The 26,585-nt window shown below is 34.2% G+C and overlaps 1 protein-coding gene across 7 annotated transcripts in view; it reads left to right on the forward strand.

Moving 5' to 3' along the window:
- LOC134531725 (luc7-like protein 3) overlaps positions 1 to 26,585 on the forward strand; it is a 97,245-nt gene that overhangs the window by 58,913 nt on the left and 11,747 nt on the right. For 2 of the 7 annotated variants that reach the window (XR_010075076.1, XR_010075074.1), the window contains exon 9: positions 18,710 to 18,821. The exons of the other annotated variants lie outside the window; for them this stretch is intronic. The gene's annotated coding sequence lies outside the window, so the exon portion shown is untranslated. The remainder of the gene's footprint in view (positions 1 to 18,709; positions 18,822 to 26,585) is intronic. 7 annotated transcript variants of the gene reach the window in all.

Raw genomic sequence — 26,585 nt, forward strand, 5'->3', positions numbered from 1 at the left:
ATAAATTATGCAAAGTTATGTAAATAGTGTGTACTAATTATAATTACATGAGATATATATGTATAAAAATTGTAAGGTTTAGGGTACGTCACGTTATTTTAAGAGGGCTTCAGTTAGTGATGTGTGGATTCTACTTTTTCCGTGGTTTTTAGTTGGGTTCCTTTTAAGAAAAAATTTGTTTGCATTTCTAGGTCAACCTTCATACAGTTTCCAGCTACATCAAAGATACAGTAAATACGTCATAATAAATGGGATGCATATTTATAAAATGTACAGTCAAACCTCATTATTACAAACCTGAAGGGACCATAAGTTTAGCACTTTGTAATAACGAGGGTTTGTATTAACCAAACTATTGGGATATCATGACAAAAAAATTGATTGAAATACACACCGTTGGTAGTATAAGCTGGCTTCACTACATGCATGACAATATGTAAACACTGAAGAAAACAAACACAATGCAACACTTACAGAATATATCATAATACAAACTTCAATAAACTTGCATTCATGACACATTTTCTATTCAAACATTTGGTTTAAAAAAAAAGTATCAATTCTGGTTTGCACTATCTTTTTCTTATAGGCATTGTTTACCACATTTAACTTTGGTCGTATCTACTGCTGCCGACTCCCTACACATAGTTTTGTCAACAAGATTGTTGCGATCCTTAAACCGTTGTAGCCAACCATTGCTGAACTTGAAGTCTAAAATTCCTAACCTCAATGCTAGGTAGTCTGCCTTCTTCTGAATCATAGGTCCAGAAATTGGCAAGTTTGCTGCACGCATATCTTAAAACCACTGCTCAAGGTAGCTTCCATTTCTTTATGTTTCTGGCCTCGCATTCTTTTTCTTGTTGATAATCTGCATGAACTCGCAAAAGCCGATTCAATCTTTTCACGATTTTTTAGTATTTTCGACAACGACGATTGCGGGATGTTAAATTCTCTGGCCATTTCAGTTTTCGTTCTCTCTCCATTGTCTACTTCTTCGATAATTTTAACTTTAACTTGCAATGTAAGTTCGTTGCGTTTACGTTTCGCAGTCATATTACAAAACAACTAACACTCAAAATTGAGGTTAAGATACACGTGTGTGAACAATGGAAAATATCAGAATTTTTTTCCATAGATTGTTTAAACTTCTACGTATGTACACTCCGACGACTAATATTAATACGGTAGAGAGTTCTTTCCTTTTCGTTTTCCGTTTACAACATGGCATCTTTTCTAGTTTAGTTACTAACATCGCCACTAGATTTGAACTTTTCATCTTGTTTTTCAACCATTTTGCGCTGTAGGATACATACATGTATCTTTGGAGAAACGTTTGTTTACATGACGGTTATGAAGACGATTTACTTTAGACTTCGGTGGTGAAATTCGTATTAACCATTTACTTATACACGTTAACAGCTACTTGAGGGATCAAAACAACTTCGTAATTCATATTAACAGTATTTCGTATTAAAAGTACCGAATAACATAGGAAATCATACTTTATTTTCCGGGACTGTGAAAGTACTTCGCATAAACGGGAATTTTGTACTAAGCGGATTTGTATTAATGAGGTTTGACTGTAATGTATTCATGCTCCAGTTTACCATAATCTGACCATAAACAAGTTACCTAGCTCCTAGCTGGCACAGTTGCTTCACTTTTCACTAGATGGCCGGAGCAGCACTGTATTTGCATCCTTACGCACAGAAATATCTAGCAATACATATTAACAACCTTTTTTTGTTGCTGGGTCATTATTTAATTTAGGCACATAAATACGTAACTTGAAAAAATTTGCAAATACATACAGTATTTACCTGTATGAGGGTTGCAGTCACCCTTGAATAAGGGTTGCACCATATATCTGTTTTTAGAATAGTTCCATGGATACAAGTAAAGGTTTTATTCAGTGTCCCAGCTTATTGGCACATAAGAAATACAGCACAGGTGTTGACCCTCGGTTCGCTTTGTCTGTTAACTGCAGGAGGGTGTGAGATGGTCCACTTATCTCTCTACCCCTCTTCCCATATTTAGGATCCATCCAATTCCAGCACTACCTAACAAAAATACAAAGGAGAAGACTGCTATTTTTGATACCCTTGTTTCCCATTTGTCTAATGTTTTAATTTTTTTTACTCATCTCTTTGCACGGAGTGATAAGATGCATCAAGCTACTTTGTCAGTCGTCTATAAAAACTAGCACACACATTACTGGCAAACTTGTACGAGGCTGGAGGAATATAAAAGATGCACTTATAGACACTAACCTTGGCTGCAGTTTTGTCACGGAGTGTACAGTTGAAAGAGTTGAAAATCTCATGCAAAAACAATAATGTTTGAGCACATTTGTGCCATGAACATCTGTCAAGATAAATTTAATGGTGTAAGGTCCACTTCATGGGACATTAACATTGATGAGATGTAAGGAGAACCATCAACATTGCCACAATGACATTTGGAATCCCACACACGCACTCTCACTCACTCACTCTCACTCACTCACTCACTCACTCTCACTCACTCACTCACTCACTCACTCTCACCACTAACTCTCATACACACTCTCACACTAACTCTCATACACACTAACTCTCATACACACTCACTCTAATACACTCACTCTCATACACTCACTCTCGTACACACTCACTCTCATACACACTCACTCTCACATACTCACTCTCACTCTCACATACTCACTCTCACATACTCACTCTCACATACTCACTCTCACATACTCACTCTCACATACTCGCTCTCACATACTCTCACATACTCTCACATACTCGCTCTTAAACTCTCTCATACTCATTCTAGCTTTTTATTTTTAGTGTTTCCCCTCCCCTCCTTACCACATAGCGCAGCAGACATCTCACTTACCGGTGCTGACTTTGGCAGGCGACAGACACGGCAGGTGTAAATAATTGTGATGCTCACAGTGCTTCGTACTACTGCTGAGATATTTTGATTAACAAATTATGCTTATTCCTGGAGTTATATTTATTATATACCAACATAGGTTAGTTATTTGTGTAAATATTCAACCACATTGTGAAATTTTTTTTTAACCAAAAGTGAAAAACTTGCAAAAATTGGTCACACTACATTTTTTTTTAAAACTAAAAATCTGCATAAAATGTGCAACCTATACGTGTGTAAATATGTTAGGGTTGCAAAAGTGGTAGCAAATATGTACAGTTCAGGAATATGAGACAACTATAAAGAATAGTAGTTATTGTTAAAATATATTTTACAAGTAATTGAGCTAGTGTTATTTTTCCAAAGGTCTTGTTTCAATTGAAATGATATTCCTGTCTCCAAGTGAAAAGACGGAGAAAAAATGTTATGGATTTTTGCACAAAGAACTCTTTTGGACACTTACTGTTGTTTTCAGTATTGCTCAAGGGAGAAGGATGGGAAGGGGAGATGTGTACTTTCACTCGGCAATTTTCAAAGTTTAATGAACTTTTTTTTTTTCATAAAGGCTGTAGTTGATATTATCCCAGATTTTTTTTTTTTGCGTTTTTCGGTGCCGGCCTTATTGCAAAGAATTGGAAGAACTAGAACCGGCACATCACTAACATTAACTCTCTATTACTTAGCTGTTATTGCCCTATTATGATGTTAGTTTTGTACTTATATTCATTTTGAATTACTAAATTTTATGTCTGAAATCATTTTAATGGCATTGTTGTTTGGGGTAATGTTATTGTTATGCATAAAGAAAAAGTACTTGTCAGTAAGGTTATACATTTGTCCCTTTTGATTTGGTTGTCTTTAGAGGTAGGGAAGTTCACAATTCACAAAATCCAATTAATTTCATGTAAATAAAATATGAAAAAAAGTTTCATTTATGAAATAGTAATGGGATGAGCTGATATTCACATTTTAAGCCCTTGTTGTTAGTCATTTTGGTTGTTAGCTGCAGCTACGTAAACTACATTTTAGATCTGCAATATTTTAAACACTATTACTGCAAATGCCCTCTTGCATCTGGAACCTTTATATACATTAGTTTTGGAGTCTCAATGTCGGTTTTTTCATAGATACATACATACATACAGTCCTGTCAGCACAGTACGTGAACGACTGACGAAACTCAGCTCATCACAAAATTTTTAGGAAAAATCACTTAGGCGGGGACTTCCCTGAAATACTGCCTTACTATTGGCTACAAAACTTATTCTTACAGTTAGAATGAAGTACCGTATTTACTCAAATAATCGTCGCCATCGCTTAATCGTCGCACCTATTGTTTGAGGTAATGAATTTGGTATTTAAGATTCTCCTCATAATCGTCGCACCCTTATTTATTGACGGCGACCGAGGCGCGACGCGCGAATGGAACAGCCGTAAACACAAAGGAACATCCTGCTTTCATGTGGCGTGTGGTGAGATTGGAACAGCCGTAAACACAATGGAACAGCCTGCTTTCACGTGGCGTGTGGTGCTTATCATTGGTCCAACCTTGTGCGGCATGTCCTAATTGGCCGTGTGGGAGGAAGGAATGTGTGTGGAAGATAAGATGCTGTGATGCCATTGTTTTATCTCGTTTGCATTGGAGTGGAAAGTACCGGTAATTGCAGAGTTTGAGAAAGATCATTTTTTAAAAATATGGGTAAATACAGTTTGTATACTGCCACTTTCAAGTTGCGCGTAATCGCATTTGCAGAAGAGCATGGAAGAGAATTTTCAGTAAGTGAAAAACTTGTTCGTGACTGGCGAAAAAAAACGGACAACTTGAATAACACGTGACGACAGCGGCGACTTAAAGCTGGACTCCCAATCATCCGTTTCATCCGTCCGTCACCCGTCCGTCCGTCAATCACGTGACCTGCAGCCAATCAGATGGCCCGAAAAATTTCGTCCGTCCGTCAAAACTATGCCAAGCTTTAGCTTTTGACGGACCAACGGATGGTCCACCGCCTTGTTAAGTTGATCGTCTTCAATACGACTCTCCGAAAACAGTGTTCGATTTTTTTTAATTTGCAATACATAGAAGGCTGTGTCGTATTGACTGATTATTATTGTCATAATAATGGTAAAGATTGCTTATGAGAATGAGCTTTTCGGAAGAAATGCTGATAAATTATATAGCAAAGACTATCGGGATGAGCAACTGAGGGAAAAAGCCTGGATAGAAATAGCTTCTCTCTGTTTCCTTTGACGCAGTAATAAAAGAAGCATAATTTTATTTATTGCTGGCACGACTAATGTTATTTTAAAGACGGCACCCGTTTAATCCACTTGTCAAAGCACGGTTCCCGTCTGTCAAATTATTATCACATTCATAAAAACAAAAGTTAACTATCCGAAGTAAATTATTTTCACCAAAAGTTTACCTACAATTGAGAAAGTATGTGGCGGAAAGTTGTAGCACTGATATTTTAGAACAGTGACGGACGGACAGATGGATGGCGGATGGTTGAGAGTCGGTAATAATTGCCGAGAGAAATAACGGACCGAAATTGACGCACGGACGGGTGACGGACGGATGAAACGGATGATTGGGAGTCCAGCTTAAGATGACGTTGACGACCCGGCAAATGAATCTGATGCATCAGAATCTAGTTCAGACAATGAATAGATAAACTTGGTGAGTGTTGAGACTGAATGTTTTTTAAATGTATTTTGTTTATTGATTTTTTCGCAATTTTGTGTTTATACTATATATTTATTTTGCCAAACTTCTTGTAACCAAAAGTTGTTTTGTTTATTTTGCACGTATTGTAAATAAATATTACGTTTAGGTACCATGTGTGATGTACCTAGATATTAACTTCTTTAATTTAGCATTTTCAAGCGATTTACTAAAAAATTTTACTTAAAAATTTTTTTTTTTAATTTTTCCTCACATATTGGTCACACCTCACTTTTTTCCCCATAAAATTTGGTAAAATTGCTGCGACGATTATGCGAGTAAATACGGTATCCTCTTTGAGGGCTTCCCTTCGCTGTCACCTTTCTCTCTCTCTCTCTCTCTCTCTCACTCTCTCTCACTCTCTCTCTCACTCTCTCTCACTCTCTCTCTCTCACTCTCTCTCTCTCACTCTCTCTCACTCTCTCTCTCACTCTCTCACTCTCTCACTCTCTCACTCTCTCACTCACTCAAAAACTCACACATACACATACACATACACACACCCCCTACCCCCCTCTCTCTGACTCTTTTTAATGTAACAAAGAATTTTTGGATTATCTTGTTAGATTGTCACCTATCTCTCTCTCTCTCTCACACCTTCTGTCTCTTTTTAATATAACACAAAATTTTGGGATTCCCTTGTCATATTCCCACTGTCTTACACAAGATGCGATAAACTCACTGATTTAAAACCACCATAAAACACATACATAAAATTATTATTAACAAAGAACACTTCAATGCAATACAATACTGAAACTCACAAGTAGTACCCCAGCCAGCAGAGTGAAAGCCAATAAAATTATAGGTAAGAGGCTGTTCAAAATAAATTACTTAAACATTAAAATTAATCACAAGAATATTACAAATAATAAAATACAAGTATGAAAAACTAAGTTATTATGACTTTGAAGGATATATAATCAGCTGATCTCTTCTGAATAGCAAAATATAATATTTATTCTTTTAACAAATACTTATAAATGCTGGGGAGGGCTGTGTCTTCAATGTTGCAAGTTCATTTCTGATTTCGGTAGATTCGGCTCTCGAATCCAGGAGTAAAGTTTTTAATATCAAATTTTTGTTCTTCAGGTCATCAACTTTTTCAGAGAGAATTTTCACTAGATTTATTAGTTCGTCTATGTTCGGTTCAGATGGCTTGACAATTTCATGTAATGATGAATCTTGAATTTCAGAAATTTTAAGAGCTGCTATTTTAGGCAGCGACTTTTAACATGCACAGGTTTCAAATAAATAGCATTGTTAAGGGGTGTGTTAAATGAGGAAACTGTTATATTTATCAATGTTAAGTAAACACAGTTTGATATTTGACTTGTAATGCACATTTCATACATTTTTGCATTGCCTGCTTAATGTCACTAACGAAAATTGTACCAAAACAAGTCTTGGAATCACTTAACGATGTGTTTTTTTTTGCTGCCGTATTATTTTGAATGAAGTATGAAAACTAAACCATTGGAGGCTATGTACCTTAAGGAATAGAACCTTCAAAACCTCAGTATAATGAGTTATTTTTATCACTTCTTACTGCTGTGCTGGACAGGCAAATCCCAGCCCACTTACCATCCTTCCACGTCACACGTGTAGCCAATGAATGTGCAGTGTGCGGGATAGGCTTTTTTATGCGAAAGGAATATCAAATTGAATGTTTAAAATATTTGCAAAGTCTATTCATATTGCACAATTGTTCTCGGCAAAGCTGTATTACACTTATTTTATAAAGTAGGTACATGATTGATGTAAAAAATAATTATTACACTTTTGCAATGTTTTAAATGATTAACCATTTGGGCCCTTAATATAAAATTAAATAAAATTTATAAAATAACCATGCAAAGTAATAATATCGAGTATTCATAAAAGCAAACAGCATGCATTCTTTTTTTTTTTTTTTCCAAAACATGCATATGAAAAGAAAAAAAAATCATCAATAAATCTTAGACTTTCAATGCTTTATAGCTTTGCAACAAACATCACTCTTCCTCTGTGATGGTTGAGCTCAAGCTGAAAATACCTGTGTATACTCAACTATAAGTGTCCTGGCTGAATTTATTATTAAAAGTAATAGTTAAAGTCTTTCACATGTGAGGGAGGATGAGAAGAAAATAAATGTAAAAATAAATTGAATAAAATCTAGTATTGTGTTGATTGCTGCAAAACTAGAAATGCTAGTTGTTATTCTGAGGTACCGAATTAAACTGTTGACAGGCCTGAAATAAAGAAACAACTTAATCTCATAGAATTTAATTGTTACGTTAACTGTTAAGGTTTTAAAATGACAGGTGCAATGTTTCCTTCATACAATTACTTATATTTAAGCACAATAACTGGTGAATATTATATTTTTACTATCATATTAGGACATCAGATATAGGATCTGATTATAGCAACACCAGATTTAATGTGTATGGTCCTGTTTTAGATTATACAGCAAACTATAATAATGTGATATCAATATGATGATTCACTACACTAGGTTGGAATTCGACTCTCATGTAATCGGCGAGGTGGAATTAAGGCGGCTCAAGACCTGACTTGGAATACACTTAAACTGAAGTTGACCAAATCTGCTTCAGCAACTTAACAATAGACTAATTCTGCAGGCGGTAGAAACGAATCTCGCGGCTTGCGGTAGCTTAATCACTGCACGGCATTCCGTCCTATGTCCAGCAAGAAGAATATTGCCGAAATCCTGAAAATACACTTTCAGATGACAAAACTACCACTCGCGGTCATCGCGGAAGTATTCCTGTCATCCGCATGGGTTTCTAGGGACCCAGGATTGCCTCACATATACAGTTGACACCTTCAACGATGTTTGTGTGGTGCTGACCATTATCATTCTCTCTAATGCTTCTCTTTCAATTTTGTTCCAACACCAAAGAGCAAGCGTGCTAAGACAAATACTGGATGTAGCAAGGGAAAATATATTATGTTTTTTAATGTAGGTTAATAGAGAAAAATCAATCATAAGAATAGATATATGAAATAACTAATGCATAAGGAATTAAATAGAAGATCAAAATTAAATGAACTGTGATATAGTGTTGCTCCTTGTCTGACTGTCCCAATAAATCTGATTTTACATAGTTTTATCAATAAAAACAAAATACATACATAACTTTAACAAGTACAAATAATAACAATGTTGTAAGAATTTGATATTATTACAGAGCTGCTTCAGATAATTAAAGCATAATTACTAGGTAATTATGATAATTATCTTAAAAAAAAACTATACCGCAGAATAACATTCAAATTTACATAAAGGTACCAACAACAATACTCAATGCACATCTATGATTTTGCAGCGTCTCTTAATTCAAAGACCATTCGGTCATGTCTTTCATGAAGAACGTAGGTCACTTCATCAAACATTAACCCATATATACAAAAAAAATTACATGTACATACTGCATACATACATATCTTATTTTACGCAAACACCATATTTTAATTAACCGTATTTACATAACACTGGTGAATAATAATTAAACAGACAAAAGTTTTGATGCAACATGGCAAGAACATCATTTATTCAATATGTAGTTCCATAGTGTTAATCTTCTATACCTTACATATGATAAATAGCAATATTTACTTTTACATTATTTTAGTCTCTCAATGATTATCATCGAATATTAATGAAGAATAACTCATTTAACCTCACAATTAAACATGTGTTTTACTAGATTTTCTCTAGTTATGTTACAAAGTAGTAATTAGTAGTTTATGTCAAGTTTACTATATCACGTTTCTAACGAATCATGTATTTTATTGGATGCACTCAGAAGTAGTCTGATCACTGTACCTTATAGTTTAATAACTGTGTCTGTATACACTCACAAGTACCTATAAAGTCAAGGTTCAATTCATTCTCAGTTGATAATTAAATTTGGGTGTTAGCTAAATCAAGATCACTATGATCTGTTATAAGTTCTTTACCGAATATATATAATTAGATATTTCATTCAGATCTCTGTCATTACTAAACTTGAAAGAAAAAAAGACACAACTCGTGTAACCTAACGCATAACTACACCAGCTGAACAATACTCATAAAACAATTGCAGATACTGTGCAGCGTGGGGGTATCCAGTTAAGCATACCACCAGGGTGCATCCATGCGCCACCAAACACTCCTACTGATTATCCTACTCATGCAAGCGAAGTGTATGGGGGCACAAGAAAATCGTGTGTGGGGTCTTTGCTAGAAAAGACAGTTAAGCAGAAAGTGATAAATCATAAATACAAATAAAGAACATGAGTCGCACTCAACAACGTTATAATTTCGCAAACTTAACACATATACATACACTGTCAACGGATTCGATGCCAGCTAGAGGCATGTGCGTAGCAAATACAATTAGCATACATTTAATGAAGTTTATTCCCTTCACAATGATTTTCACTCCTTATGTCTTACTTATGGAAAAAACTAGGCTGAACCTTGTGCCCAATGTACTCTGATTCAACAAACAAACTACTACTGCGTATCTCTTACAGTCGTACGAAACAACAAGCAACAAGCAACAAGTTAATATTCTTTCTCTCTCTCCGTTACAAGTTGAATTTCCTAGGCATGCCCTGGATCATGCAGTATAAAACAGTCGCCTCTGACCATGGGGATAGACATTTTCTCATGTTCTGTGCGAAATTATGACTCAGTTACCACACACTATAAGAGAGGAGAGAAACCAATATTCAAGTATACGTGCGTACGCATTACGTTACGGCCCGGAGGCGAGCGAAGACCAAAATCATAGTGAACATTATGTCATTACACACGTGATTCACAAGACGTACGTTGCTGTTAACAACTTTAGGAACTGACTCAATATACATACAGACTATACGAGCGGTCCAAACACGTGTAGGGGCAAGGGATTATGTACTACAAAATAAACCAACACCTAATATAACGTTAATTGTGCACTCCTCAAAAAAAACATATTAAATATCTATTACTCATAGAGAGCGTAGTCCCGCGGACAGAAATGCAAGCCCAAGAGAGAACCGAGGGATCGGTTACATGGTTTGTTACAGCTACAATTTTCAGTGGGTCTCGTCATGATGACATTCACTGCCAAGGCTAGGTAAGCGTAATACAGAGAAGTGCTCAAACAAAAAATATGCTAGATCACGGGGGGTATGCCTTAACCAAATGGCTCCGGTCGGGGGTACAGCTGGGAGGAAAAGAAAGAGGGCAAAATCGAGGCAAAACGATGCGTAAAATTACGTCATACGGAGCTGAAAGCTCTTATGAAAAAACAAATACAAGGGCGGCATCGGGCACTTAACGTGCTTACTTCTAAACCAAAAGCAATCAAAGCGTGGTCTGGATGCCGTTGAAATAAGTTAAGAGTCCACTGCCGACAATGCAAGTCGCGCAGCAACTAAAATCAAAACCACATGCAGGAGGGAGTAAGCAAATGCTTCCAGCACAAAGAAAAATAAATTAAATGAAGGTCAAAGTCAAAAGGGATGGCTACATGAAAATCAAGGCTGGCAAGCATATTTAATATTTACGTTACTCGCACGGCCATCGTGTGCACACACTAACTCCGTCTCCTGAAGAATTTTACCTAGACGAGCTGCCCCTCGACCGGGCCAGAGACGACCTGCTTCCACCAAGAGAGACCCACGAAATAGACAATTAAAAGTTATACGCGCTCATTTATACTATTCGCTAGATGGCGTTGCAGTCGCTACAATTGAGGAGAGGCTAGGGGGAAAGAAAGGGAAGGGGAAATTGGCACCTTGAGGCGGAGAGGGGTTAAGAGGGGAGAAGGAAAGGAAGGCTGCGGCACGGAGATGACGTCACAGAAGCGCGGCGGGCGCTTCAACTGGACAGTATAATATAATGCATATCAATAATACTCATGAGAGGGTAGTGGTGAAACACATCCTTCATGAGAGGATGTTGTTAGTAGCCTCCAATGAACAAAATTTATTGGTACTTTTCCAATGATTTATCACCTAAAAAAATAATTTTCTAATCTAAACCATTGCTGATAATGATGCTATCTGTACTTGATTTCTGTTCTTCACATTGATGTTTATTCAAATAGTGTGGACTACACATCGACGTAAATGCAAACACAGCATCAATGCACTGGCTCTAGACTCAGTGGAACTACAGTGAAATTCCGTTACAACGTACTTCAGAATAACGTACAGTAGAACCCTGTTATAACGAATCTGAAGGGAGTAGTTTATATGTTCACTATAGAGAGGAAACTTTATATCTGGGAAAACTTTTATATTGGCAATAATTACTCAAAAGCAAAATCTTAACTACACATAGGCCTAAGCCAAGAAAAGAACGAATGAAAATACTCAAAGCAACAGTTTTATGAGCAAATGCAGATATTATTTTTAATGAACTACACATGTACAAACTTTCTATTACCTAATGGTTCTTGTGGACATCGGCGTATTATCCTTTTTTCAGGCATTTAATACTCTGTGACGTTTTCGCAGCTTGAGAAAGAAGATTGTTCAGCTTGTTTAATATTGTACTTAATGTGGATGTTGCAATTCCCAGTTCCTTTGCTATTAACACGTGCGGGACAGTGGGGTTGGAGTCTACCTTTTCAATAATGTCCAGTTTATCTCGCACAGATAATGCCTTACGTTTTTTACCGCGTTTTTCACCCATTTTTATGTACGTATTTCTTATTGAAGCACATTTGCAGCTTAATAACACAAAATTCTTTTTACTGTCATAAGTAAATAAACGAAAAATAACGAGTCTGGCGCATCAAAGATCACTACGTATCATTTAGTATCGCAGTTGCTAAAGCTGCAACGAAATTTTCTCACTTTCTATGGAGTCCACAGAGTTCTATCTAGTGGTAGTCTTACGAACCTTACTCGATCAAAATGTTCGAAACATGAACAATAAAAATGAGACGTAAAAATATTGAATTTGCTGCTAGAATGTACCTACGTATTTCTGTGGCGGTAATTTATGATTAATTTTGATAACATATTAAATGTACACGCGTTCGCCCATTCTTTAACTATGCAGGGAAAACAATTTTTTATTTTCACAAAACTGATCACCATTTTTGGCTACACGTAGCCTACCGAGGCCACTCGAATACAACTTGTTTATAATATGAACAGTGGACAATCGAGTAGCGTATTGCGGAGAAAAACTTCAATATGGTCCAGAATAGACGTTTTGTGAAAAAACTTGTAATTATATGAAAATATTTGTGATAAATGTGCATTATGTAGGCAAAATTTGTTCGTGGTACACGGGAAAACGTATCAACATTGACAAAAGTTGTGCGCTATATCCAATAAATTAATACATAACCTCACATCATTTTGCCGGGACTGAGACGGAAATTCACAATAAATGGGAATTCATTATAGGCGGGTTCACTATAAATGGGTTATACTGTATCTTTCAGTTCAAAGTATGAATTTCAATTCCCGCTCAAAACACCAATGTAAACATTGGAAAAAAATTTCATTTTAACATTAAAAACGTATCCTACCTTTCAATACAACGACCATTCTTTACCAGTTATCAGGAAAATTTTACATACATAATTGTTACTGTGTTTGCGCAGGGGTTCTTTAATATAAATGTATATTATGATTAATTTTTATCACTTTTAAGAATCGTTAACAAGTATAAAACGTAAACAAATACTGTCTCAATGATTCATAGAATCATAGTACAGTATAACACGCCATTCTTCCTCCTCCATGGATCATACACTTTAGTGCACAAGACGATCTAAGCAATCGATTGCTGTCTCGCCTCTCTTCAAGACAATTGTTTTTAGGTGCGCCATCTTTTGGTTATTTGTATAGCACGTTTTAAAAGTTTTAGTTAACGCAGATACAAACGTTAAATAAAATTTATATTTTAACTTATATACGAAATAGTATATCCAATAATGTTAATTTATGCATGTTAAGTTTTGAACTGTTTGGTGTCACAACATGGCAGACACGCTTTGTGTTGCCATGAAGGTCGGAATGTCTCCTTCCATAGCCATGCTCGCGACGCATGCTACTAGTGCGGCGCTTTGGTTATCTATGGATGCAAGGTTGGTTTACGTTTGACGTGGCGCGAGGCAAACAATATTGTTGATTGAATATTTTAATCAGGATGGATGGCCAAAAAGATATAAAGAAACGCAAGTAGTTCTCTTTGAAGGAAAATGTGGAAATTTTGAAAGAAGTTGACAAAGGCAGGAAAAATGTAGATGTGGCATGGTCGTTTGGTTTGGTGCCCACTACACTGTCAACAATAATTAAAGATTGCGAAAACATTATTAAACTGTACAAACAGTCATCTTTATCTGCTGGTCGTAAGAGACTTCGCCTAGGAGATAACAAGGGAATTCTATCTCCATAAATTTATATATCTGCAAATAGTTTAACCCATTTGTCATTTTTTGTTCGACAGATATAAATTTTGTACATGTAGGCCTAGAATTTAGGCTACTGTATTAAGTTCATTAATTTTTTTTTTTTTTTTTTAATTCTTGATGTTTTAGAAATATTTGCTTCCAAGCTAATGTAACATTTGATCCCCTATTGCTTTATTTTTAAAAATTCAAAATACTACATTTTAAAGGTAAATATATAGACTTTCAGAATAAATTACTTTCATTACTAAGTATGAAAGTTAAGGCTTTATTGATGTACTTTATAACGAGATTCTACTGTACATCTCGTTGAAGCCCCTAGCGCTACAATGTCAGCACTGGTTCTCATAACACAGTGGACAAATTAATTAGCCACTCCCAATGTTTAACAGCAGGTAAAAACTGGGATTTCTCTGAAACTCGCAGGAATTTATTAACACTGTTTTTTAGGGTATGTACAGGAATGTCTCAGTTTTGAAAAATGGTATTTTTGTAATTTTAATTTACGGTACGTAAAAGCTGTAACGTAAGATATTTACCGGTATTTCCCCACAGGAGGAGGATTCTCCAAAGAATGGGTGTTTCCCACTGAAAGGGAATTTACAGTAGTGTCAAGGCTTTTCCACAAAATAGGATTTTTTTAAAAATAGTAAATTTATTTATTTCCTCTTTTTTTTACACTTCTGACTACAATTTACTAATTAATTTAATTTTAGAGGAGTATTTAGCTGGGTATAGTTCACAACTTAAGATAATTTAAATGATAAGATTTTGATTAGTATGTAATTATTTATTCCTGTATCACAAGAAATATTAATGAGCAAACTATTGTAGTTATTAAAGTGAAATTAGACCTTCATTTAAATTTTTTAAAGATGTTCTATTTTAAAATACATTAAAAGAAAAACACTTGATTTTAACCATTGTTAAAAATGTGATCTAAACCATTGTTGGTTTAAATCAGCCAACCGTGCTGGAAACTACTGATATTCCACTATCAGTAAATGCTAAACTTGCAAGAACTAGAGATATTTATTTTACTTTTATTAAGAAAACCTCTATATTTAAACTATTTTTTGATATTAGTTTTATATAGATTTGAATGTAATGGATGGGAATAATGCATAGTAAAATATTCTTTTTTTGATTGTTAGTGAGATATGTGGGTGAAGTTTTAGAGATGGGTTGAAATTGGAAAAGCTGAGCTGAGCTTCAGCAGTTTGAATAGATTTTAAAATTGAGCCTGACTTGTTTTTTTATTACCATCACATGTGGTGTTAATGGAAATAGGCTTGATGTAACTTTTATGTTTGGGGCACTTAGATTGTTTTTGCTTATGTTTCTAATAAAAATAAAAGGAAATTTAAGATTTTTATAAACAGTACACATTGTTGCTCTCAACTTTGGTTTCAGTAGTCTTAAAAGTTACACATTTATATCACTAAATTTTCAAATGAAGGTGGTGTATATTTTTGCACTCATCTGCACTCAATCTGCTGAACATGTTGAGTTCCATGTTTGTTTTTCATAATTCCTATTCTGGTTTACTTGCAAATATTTGTCTGAGAGTAAAATAAAATGGAAAACAACAATGAAGTGTTGCAAAAAAATGAGAAAAAAATTTACAGTGTGCAGTTATCTTCTCCTCTGTATATCTTTGAAATTTAGCTACTGGTAAATGAAAAGGTTTTTTGACGTGACGTCTAATAAATCGATGAACGCCGGCTGCATGCACGAAAAAGTGTCCCGTTACGCACATTGTCCCATTACGATGTGTCCCATTATGCTCATTGTCTTCTGCGGAAACCAGGCACTTGTTAATACATATTTTCCTTTGTTATCGCGAGGGGCGTTATTATTAATGAATTATAAATAGAATTTTGTGCCCGGGGCCACAATTGCATATCATTTTGAGCACTGGAAGACATAAAAACGTAAAATATTCTCGACAAATTTTAATCTCGGCCCCAGCGCAACCCGAGCGTCTGGGTCGGAGATTGAAGCCGAAATTCTTTCTTAAACTTACTAATACTTATTTTATTAACTGCAAGGGCACTTATTTTAAATTCTACGTTTAATTTCACGACGAACAAACTTCGTCGTTAAATGAGTAATTGCGAAAAAGCGTAAAACGTTCTCGACGATCTTGAAGTTAGTATAAACATGGCGGCCAACTAGCAGCCGACAATATTTTAAATTTCCCGCCTACCACTATAAGAAATAAACATGGCGGACTACATACAGTTTTAAAACTTCCACAACACAAAACAAAATTTTTATAAATATATATGCAACATCTGAAACTATTATTTTCAATATGGCCTCGTGGCCGTGCCGCGAAACCTTCATTTTTGTACTTGTAAAAATAAATACGTCGCGCGTGACACTACAAAAGTAATAAACACATTTGAATTAATGAGTGCAAATAAAAGTAAATTTATCAATTAAATTGTAGATTTCATTTCACTCCTCCTTTGTATCCATACAAAATAGTGATAATTCAATAAAAATGATTCAATTTTATTCATAAAAGTATGCAGAGCTAGTTTTTATCATACAAAAGATAGAAAAATTAAAAAAAAAATTACTTCCTCAAAGAATAACATATTTTTAATGCCTAAATGGTTTGGTTGCAAAAACCTATTACGGCTCAGTCTCAGGCCGAATTGGATATTTCATTTTCTTCTGGATCAATCATTTCATCAATGTTTTGTTATGACATTGTCACGTTAAACTATCGTCCTTAAACCGACTTTACAGACAACCAATTTTTTTTATTTAACCTTGTGGCATCTAGTTAAGAGCGAACACATTTAACATTGAAAAGAGACCTAACTAGGGCTCAAAATTTAATTGGCTCAAGTTGTGTTCTACTAAATATTCAGTAGAAAGTTCTAGATGGCTTGGTTTTTTTTACAAAGCTCAGCTTGAGTGTTAAAAATGGATTCTCACCCATCTGTAGTCAATATTGTAGCTCTTTTCCATAATATTGAACTTACTTATTATTTTAAAATAAGTACTAATTAAATTGTTAGCTATAGCCTTTTGTTTAAGGTCCTCTCACACTGTGAAATTAATTCGTTGAAACTGCAGTTTAATGCAATCTATTTTCACTTTAGATAGTTTGGTGCAAAACTATTTGAAGTTGTTGGATGGAATCGTGATGAGGTGGCTTATTCTGTCAAAAACTGTGGGGAATATTGATTTAATACAATTTTTTGGACATAATGCCAATTCAGTGCATTGATTGCATGGATATACTTTAAAAATGTAAAATAAAAAATTAAAATTAAAACGTAAACCCACAGAGAACAAGTCTAATTCAGTTGATATACAAATAAATATTCTATAGTAATATTTATGTATATGTGCCGCAGTACATTTGTTACATATTTTCGACATACTTTGCATTTTCATAATGCAAAATAATTTCCCCCTGTAAAATTGTAATAAATAACATTCTTAGCTTTTAAAATTCAATTATTTTGGAAAACAAGATTAATTTTTAATACAAGTACAGCTACTGTAGTTATGTGTGTTTTGTACTGAAAATTCTAATTGGTTGAAACTATTCAACATTAATTAAGAGCAGGTTTGAAATTAACACATTTAACGAAAATAGTTTTCATCCGGATTCATTAAAGAAGTAATGACATTTCAGTGGTGTCACTCACTGTTGAAATTTCATGTACGAGATGAATTTGAAGCAGTATGGTGGTAAATTCAATAGTGTGAGAAGAACTTAAGACAAAGTTCGTTGTTGCCTCTCAATTCAAACAGAGTTTCTTTGTATTGATAGTCGGATTATTCCTGAAATCTGTCGGTGATTTTGACTTTTTGATCGTCAGGCAATTTTATTATTTGTATAAACCTGCAAAATTGATGTTTTTTTTCCCACTACCAGCATAGAATCCATTTTGTTGTACAAAATGTATTTTTTTTCTATTGGCTGCTGCCACATTGTGTCCTCCATTCCTATTCCAAACAACTGGCTAACACGTACATATATTGTTTGCTTGTTATTGTCTTCTAGTTTCGGGAGTGTCGAGTAACTCACTATCCAATGATAGAGGTCATTAACGTGCATACAGTTTGCAATCTAGTTGGTTGCCAAACATACAACATGAATTTTGCAGGTCTCTGTTAGCTGTTTGTCTTCTTAAGACATTATTTTTCCACCTTGCGTGCATTTTTTTTTGATAGTTTTGTTACTTTGTCTATGTCTGAATTTGTCATACCAGATTATTTTCTTCTGTTAATATTTTATAATACTATTCAAAAAAAAATTGTGTTTTGTTTTAATTAGTAGATATTAATACCTGGAATATTTACTGCTAAATAAATATTAATGTAGTGAAATTTTGATTCATGGCTAAATAAATTTGGAGGAAATGTGTTTAAATATCAAATGTATGTGTAAATTATGAATTTGATTTGTTTTAACTTGATTTACCTTCCAAAACATTTTGATTGGAGGTAATGGTTTGTTTACAGCTAAGCATGGTAATGGGTGTGTGTGTTTGACTGCTTGCCTGTGTGTCTGTTTTGTTTGGATATTATAGTTTGAAAGAGTTAGTAGTTAAGTGTATCATAAGACGTTGATAACTTTGAAACAAAGTAAGTCAGGTTGTGTATGTGTATTTGGTAGCTGGTAGATGGTGCATCGCTAACTCCGCTAGTGATGCGTGATGAGCAATGCAGCTCACGCCTGCTCTCGTTGGTTGGTTAGAGCTTGGAATCTTCAGGATGTAACGTTACAGGTGACTTAGCTAGCATTCCAGTTAACTAACAGTTTTAATTCTGTGTAATGTTTTTATTTAAGGTAGCATAATTAAACAGCATTGATTTTGATTTGCGGTCATTATTAATATATTATCATTGCTCATCTAGTAATTTCCTATGTTAGCCGCAGTTGTCATGATTGCGACATTGTTCCAGATAAGTATTTGTTTTGTATCACTAGATAATCATACTGACTGATTTCAAGTAGCCATATATCTGCAGATGATAGTCACCATTTGCAGCTACATGAAGATAAAGGATTTTATGCAGGTATTATTTACGAATATTTAAATGTTTTTAACATTTGAGCATACTTTTATTTTGCGAACAGGATATCAGGTATGGACACTTGACTCGTTTGTTGCAAAATTTACTAATGTTGATTATTATGAGTAGGTTTTGTGTTACTAAGTACCTGTCATTTAGTATCACATTAAAAAAAATTTACAAAATGAAAGGAATGTTGTTCAGTGAAGTACAATCATGTAAAATATTAGCATATTACTAATGGAATCTTGGTTAGAAAGTTGTTTTGGGTTTCATAAATTTCTATAATGTTTCAGTCTTACTAAGACTAAAAAAAGAAAAGAGTATTACTTGAATTATAGCTTGTGTCACCAACTATAAATAGCTGTAGTAACAATGCGATTGTTTTGCTCTTTTATACATAAATATGATTTTAGAGGTATTTTTTTTCTAATTTTCAAATTAGGTGCTATTGTGGTAAAAAAATTAAAATGTCTGTTAATTTTTAACAACAAAATATTAAATACAGAGTTTTTTTATTTAAAATCAGAGATTTTATTTTGATAACACTTATTTAGATTTATCATCTTAAAAAAAAACAACATATTTGCTTGAATAAGTCGGTCCTCAAATATGCATCACACCTTAAATATTTAGGTATATACAAAAATATTTGTTGTTTAGAATTAGCCTCACACTTTTGAAAACAGTACTTGAAACTATATTTATTTTTGCTTGAAGTAAATGTTTATTCTGATAGATTTTGATAGATAATTATAAATTTCCTTAAATGTTTTCTATATAAAGCAAATAGCATTCCTAGTATTGACATTTGCCAGTTAATATTTACAGCACTTTTTATTCTTGGAACAAGAGTATGAGTAGGAATATTTTCAATAAAATTTTCATGTAAATACAAGTTTCTTAAGATATCAGGCGGTATGTACATATATATTTTTACCATGCTTTTATTATCTTGACTTGTACGTATGAATGAATGGAATATGTAATAAAATCTTTCCAATCAATTTTTACCCACTATTTGATGTCTGAATACGTTGAAATTTTGCACACATATAAAGAACCTCTGACAAGACAATTATTTTGATAACTTAAGACCTTAGTGGTTAGGGGGTCGAGGGGGGGAGGTCAGAGGGTCAAAAAACCAATAATTTCGAGCTATGAGTAATAACCATTTTTTTTGTGTATCCGTGAGGTTGGGGCATGGTGGGAATTGGTCCCGGGGTTGACTGTGCCCCTAGGGAAGGAGAGGGGAGGGGAGGGGGGGGGGGGTTAAAAACACAAAATTTGGAAAAATCAAAAAAATCAATGGTTTTTTCAATTTAGTAGTGTTTCTGATCCAAATGGTGGAAAATGTGCCATGTATATTCTTTTAAATTTAGAGTGTTTATGAGATCGGTTTATAGTGGAAAATGTGCCCGGGTTTTGACTTTCTCCCCTTCGGAAGGGGGACAAACTAATGACCCCAAATTTCGAAAATATAAAAAAAAAATAAGTTAGTTAGAGTGTTTCTGAGGTTGGGTTATGGCGGAAAATGTGCCTGGGGTCGACTTTCTCCCCCTCGGAGGGGGGAGGGTTTAATAGCCTTAAATTTTGATTTGGGGGGAGTGGGGGAGTGTTACTAATCCAGTAGGTCAGGTTATGGTGGCAATTGTGTCGGGGGAGGTGTTGTGGAACCATATTCCGTTTTCAGGACAGAAGGGAACAAAGTACATTTCACCTTGTTATTTGGTAATCTCTTAAAGAACTTCCAAATAGGCGCCGAAGACACACCTGGTTCACTTTTGCTACTGCCTGGAATGCCAGGCTCCATCGTTCACACATGTGTATAAACTACCCTTTTTTATTAAATGAAATTTACCGGAAATAATTATCACGCGTACTTTAAAAAGACCACTTGTTTTTAATTGTTCACTTTCATTCTTACATAATGACCAACTACTAAAACGTAAAACCCTCTGATGTTTATGAAAGACGTTTATAATGGCATAAACATTTGAAACCAAGATGGTGTCTTTCAGTTTATTAGCATTTCGAATATTATGCGTTTGGCAACACTGCTTATTGTTGCTCTTGTTAATTTTCAAAACAAATTATACACCTAAAAATACAGCAAAAATGTTAACATTCGCCAAACTTAAAAATAAGTTCATTAAAAATAATATTCAACATTGAGTTCTTTATTTAGTCAGAGATTTATTTTAAAATATGTTTATGAACGAGTGTTGAACTTAAGTTAATGTTTATTATATGTATTTTATTTTTTTGTGATGTCTTTGTACTTTGTTAGTTTAATACGTATACGAAGTTGTTACGGGACGTATGTATACATAACATATTTTTATAATATAAAAATTAGTACGATGAAGGTTTTTACTATTTAAAAAAATTAATTTTCCTGAGGTATTATCCCGAAGAGAGAAATTATTTTCCCGAAGTTCGGGAATGGTTTTTTTCCCAACTTTTATCCCGAATTTCGGGATCCCATCCACCTCTATTTATATTGCACAAATGTCAATCTCAGCAGTGAACATTGGTATATGACAAACTCACGAGGTATGCTATGTCAAGTATTGGTAAGCAAATGAATATTTGTTGTTTCAGTGTTAGTATTTGAGGTTGAATTGAATAAGAATACAGGAGCACAATCCTTTATCCGAAATGGTCGGGACCAGCAGCATTCCGAATTTCGGAATTTTTCGGTTTTCGGATTTTTAATACAGGAGGCCTAGTAAAGCCAAGTTAGGTTATGTCAGATGTATTAAGGATTTCAAGCAACATAGTACAAAAAACAACAAAGTACATAACGTAACTAAACACTGCAGCATAAATAAATACCTTAAACAATCGCCAAAATAATTTGTTTTTAACAACTGATACTGTAAAACATCTGTAGAATGTTTATGGTGCGTCGTCATCGCCGCCAATGTCGCCGTCAACTCGTATCTCGTACATCTCGTGATCGGCCGGGAGCAGGATTTTCCTTCTCCTGAGATGAAGCAGCACGAATGATGGCATTTTTAAATGCCTCTTGATGTGTCACTTGTTTTGGTTTGCAATTTTTCTTTAATTGCATACACAGACATTACTTCTTGTGCACTTACAAATGAACGTTGCTCGAGTCCAGTTTCCGCAATAATTCCACCTTCTGAGTTATTGATAATGTTAAGTGTTTTCGTTTTTTTTTTCGCTACGACCCATCTTCATATCGGAATTCCTTTTTGCCATTGCCGTCTTCAAATATGGCAACACGTTCGCGTAACAACACGGTTAACTACTAAACGCGATAAAACAACTATCGTAGCCAAGCAGCAAGCTGTAACTGGCGCTAGTTTGCCGGACAAATGGTAAACACAGCGCCTCGGCGTTGCCAAATTGCATGCTGCCTTGCTGACGCAGTGCTGCCAAGTCACTCGCTCGCACTAGTCACGCGATCGCGACTTGTTTGCCACACATCTGCGAACAATATCGCGGACGTTGAAGTTTCGAAAAAAATTTCGGATATTAGAGGTGTTCGGATTTTGGAATTTCGGATAAAGGATGGTGCACCTGTAGTTTATTATTCGTATTCGAAAATTCTAATATTCGCACAGGTCTAACAGTAGCCGTTGCTCTGATAGTAGGGTGTCTACAGGGCTTGAATGTCATGAAAAAATAATGAAACTGAATGACTGGTCAGTAATGGTGTTGGAAGACACAAAATTTCAATTTCTATAATTTTGCTATTGTGCATCACTTCATTTTTTAATTACACATTAAATATAAATAGTTGGTGACTATCTGCTTAAAACATATGGAAATCATCTGTGAAAAGAAAATTTTTAGCTTTCTCACATAAGAATATGCGAATGATAGATATAATATATAATGCAAGGTTTTGCATATTATATATTAAAAATTACTCTGTGGTTTTAAAATAGTTGTAAGAATATTATATTTTTGCAGCTACGTGTCAGTGTTAGAGTGCCACTTAACTATTGTATTACCAAAGGTTGCCCAGGAGTTTTTCGTTGCCATTAGTGATGAGGCCAGCCACCTGGAATTTCACTAGTGCTACCATTTGGTGTCATGTTTGTGAGTAAACACCATTCCTGTCACCCGCAGCACTTCTTTTGTTTCCTCTTGTGAAGGTAGCTTTACTGGGATGTTTTCATGATTCAAGGAGGGGTTTTAGGTGACTTTAGTGTTAAACTGTGCTGTAGAGAGCAGATGAGAATGTCATGTTCAAATATATTTTTGTAAGTACACTAATTATGATGGAACACTTAAGCAGAAAGGTCTTAGGCAAAGACTATTTTTTTGTAGTTGCTCATCGGCTGGTCATACAGGCTTATAAATAAAAACTTTTTTAATATGCCGTATTAAATGTTGGCTACCAGTTTTTGCAGCTAAGAATTTTATCAGTATAAATAGTTCAAAATGTTGATTGAAACTTAACGTTAACTTCATTACACTTAGTATTTAGTGTCAATTAATTTAGTGCTCTGGCCTTCTTTGTTCTATTACTCTGATTCACGTGTATGGAATCTGCAAATGTATCAATCATTCTGCAGTTGTAAAGAAATGTTAGAGACATAAGTGAGAGAGAGAGATAATGAGCTAGAAAATATACAGTTTTGATCTTCTGAGTTCTTGCTTTTAGGACAACCATTGAGAGTGAAAGAGAGTAATAAAGATCTGATGTAAACATGAGAGCGAGAGTGAGAGAGAAAAATTCAAGCAAGTGCTAAGTAAAACCATTTTGACATTAGTTGTTTGAAAAATAAATTGTTTTTGTTTCATAATTCATTTGTGAAAATTTTTTTAAGATGCTTTATTTTTTTTTACATGATTTTATTTCTAACTGAGCATATAAATCCTTTCATTTTTAGTTTATATGTCCCATAAAAGCTATAATATAAATATTAGACATTCAAATTTTAGTAAAAGGTTTTGAAAATTTGAGTTTCTTTTAATAAAGTTTACTAATGTCCGGATATTCATGTAATTTAAAAATATAGTACTGCAATAATTTATTAACTACAAGATACTAATTTTTCCAATAAAACTTATGAAGAATGAAAATTTACTTTGAATTTCTCATTGATGTCTTGATATTTTTACATTCCCAATAAATGCATTCATTACTTATTTATAAGTTACGATTGTGTCTTGTTGGAATAATTTGTCCCTGCTTTAAAATATTTATCATGTACAGTGCAGGATTTATTACACATTGCTTTAGATTGCATGTTTCTTTATAATTAGGGATGTACAAGCACTGGACTTTTGCTTGAGTCAACCTTGAGCCAAGTTTCCAAAAAAAAAAATTTATGTTCTATCTGAACTGGAGATAGTTATTAAAAAAATTTAGTCCACGCGTTACCTGTTCAGACTAGCACCATTAAAATCAATGACACATTTTGTTACACATCTTAAACATGTTTTATACTGTGTAGTTTAAATCCATAACTTTTGCTACCTACACAGGAAGTGAATAAAACGTGCATCAAATTAATAAAACACTTCTGTTGAAAAACAATTCCATGCAACCAAAAAATAATTGCAGTCAACTCTCAGTTATCTGTGTCATGAGCATATTTGAATTCCAAGAAATCACAGCAAGCATTGAAGAAATATCAATTGAAAAATAATTTTACTGGCTAGCAGCAATTAAGTATAGGTTTTGTTTTGTGACATCACACAATTAACTTCCTTCTCCATGTTTGCTCCTCTGTACCCTTTCTGGTAGATATGACAATGCTGTCCAAAGTGTCATGTTGGACTTTTGCTTATTAATCTTATCGTTTGTTTCCCAGCATGTGTTGCAGATAACAGTGTGCAATGCACCCCCCACTCTTTCCTTTAATACTCATTTCATCACATCTCAGCACAGTTGTTTTTTTACAGTGAAAATTTCGAACTGGATAGCTTTTACTGTTATAATATGATAAGTCTTCTCCCTGATTAAAAAAAAATAGCATAGTTATTGCTTTAAAATTCAATATAAAACCATTTATTGTATTATGTAGTCAAAGCTAAATGCAGCAGATTTGCCAGTGAAGTCTATATCTCACTAATTCTCCTGTAGCTTTAGACTAGCACCCTACACTATTTATGGGCATTCTCAAATTGCAATGCCATACACACTAAGTTGACTGTGCGATTGTGCACCATCTTGCCATTTTTTTTACACTGGAGTGTCTTCAATTGCTCTTTCATGGTATGATTTTGTTCCTGAAATTTCTATCTACTAAACTTAATTAATCCTTTGAAAAATTGAATTAATTAACTATAAGAAGTCATGTGGTACATTTTGCTAAAACGGGTATCACTCAGTGCTAAAGTTTTTGCTGATTAAAACAAGACATGAATATTGCTAACTGTGGTAAAATATGGTTTAGGCATGTGACTAAGGAAATTGTTTATATTTTTACTTTGACTTTTTTTTTGCAAAGAACTACAAAAGAAGGCACTTCAGACTGGCTTCTTGGAAAACTGTAGGCAAATTTTTCATTTGTACTTTATTTTGACCACATCAAGATACAAGTATTTGCTTTTCTGTGGCATTGTTTTATTTGCGAGACAACTACCTGCTGAAAAACATTCACATCCCATAAAAAGCCATAAAATGGAATTTGCATGAAAAGTTTTAAATTTATGACAGTATGATGTTGAATATACCCTTCTGCGATTTATATTTAGTATTTGCAGGGAGTGAGGTAGCTTATTGGTAAGACACCAGACTTGTATTTAAGAGGAAGTGGTTTTGAATTTCAACCTGATTATCCTGATGTCTGGTTCTATGGTTTCTCCAGAAATAAATTGAAATTTTAAAATAAAATGAATTTCAAGCTATTAAATAATATTTCTAAGCAAGCTACAGGAAATGAACTTATTCATTGGCCACTTGCTTAAAGTTTGTCATACCATAGTGTTTGTGCTTCCTTTGGCAACGAAAGATTGTGTATGCACTTCTAAACTACCAGATAGTTTTAAATGAATTAATGTTTAGGTGAAAAAAGTATTTATGTTGATGTAAGATTTTACTAGAAATCTATTAAATATTAATATGTGAATTTTATTGTCATTAACTTAGTGGATTATCTGAGATTTTAAATTATCCATGGCATTGCTTCCATTGATTGGCACAGATAATAGGGAGTTTACTGTAAACTTTTTATCCTTCATTGCCTCTGATGTTGTTTAGTCATATAATATTTTTATAAAGGTTATGGGAAAACTTGAAACTGTTATCACCATACTGTTTAAGTCAATTAAAACATAAAAAACACTCCATGCGCATAAAAGAAAAAAAAATGACCAAGTTTGAATTTACAAGACAAGAGTGCATATTCAAATTTTTGAGTACTTGCACATCCCTTTTTTTATAGTCTGTTATAGATTTAATACTAGAGTTGTGTGAAATTACAGGCACACTTAGAAATGTGATATACATAGCTGTTTTTACATTTATGTGTGTGTATCTGCTGATT

Source organism: Bacillus rossius, chromosome 5, assembly GCF_032445375.1.
Source record: "Bacillus rossius redtenbacheri isolate Brsri chromosome 5, Brsri_v3, whole genome shotgun sequence".
In the NCBI taxonomy this organism is placed as follows: Eukaryota; Metazoa; Arthropoda; class Insecta; order Phasmatodea; family Bacillidae; genus Bacillus; species Bacillus rossius.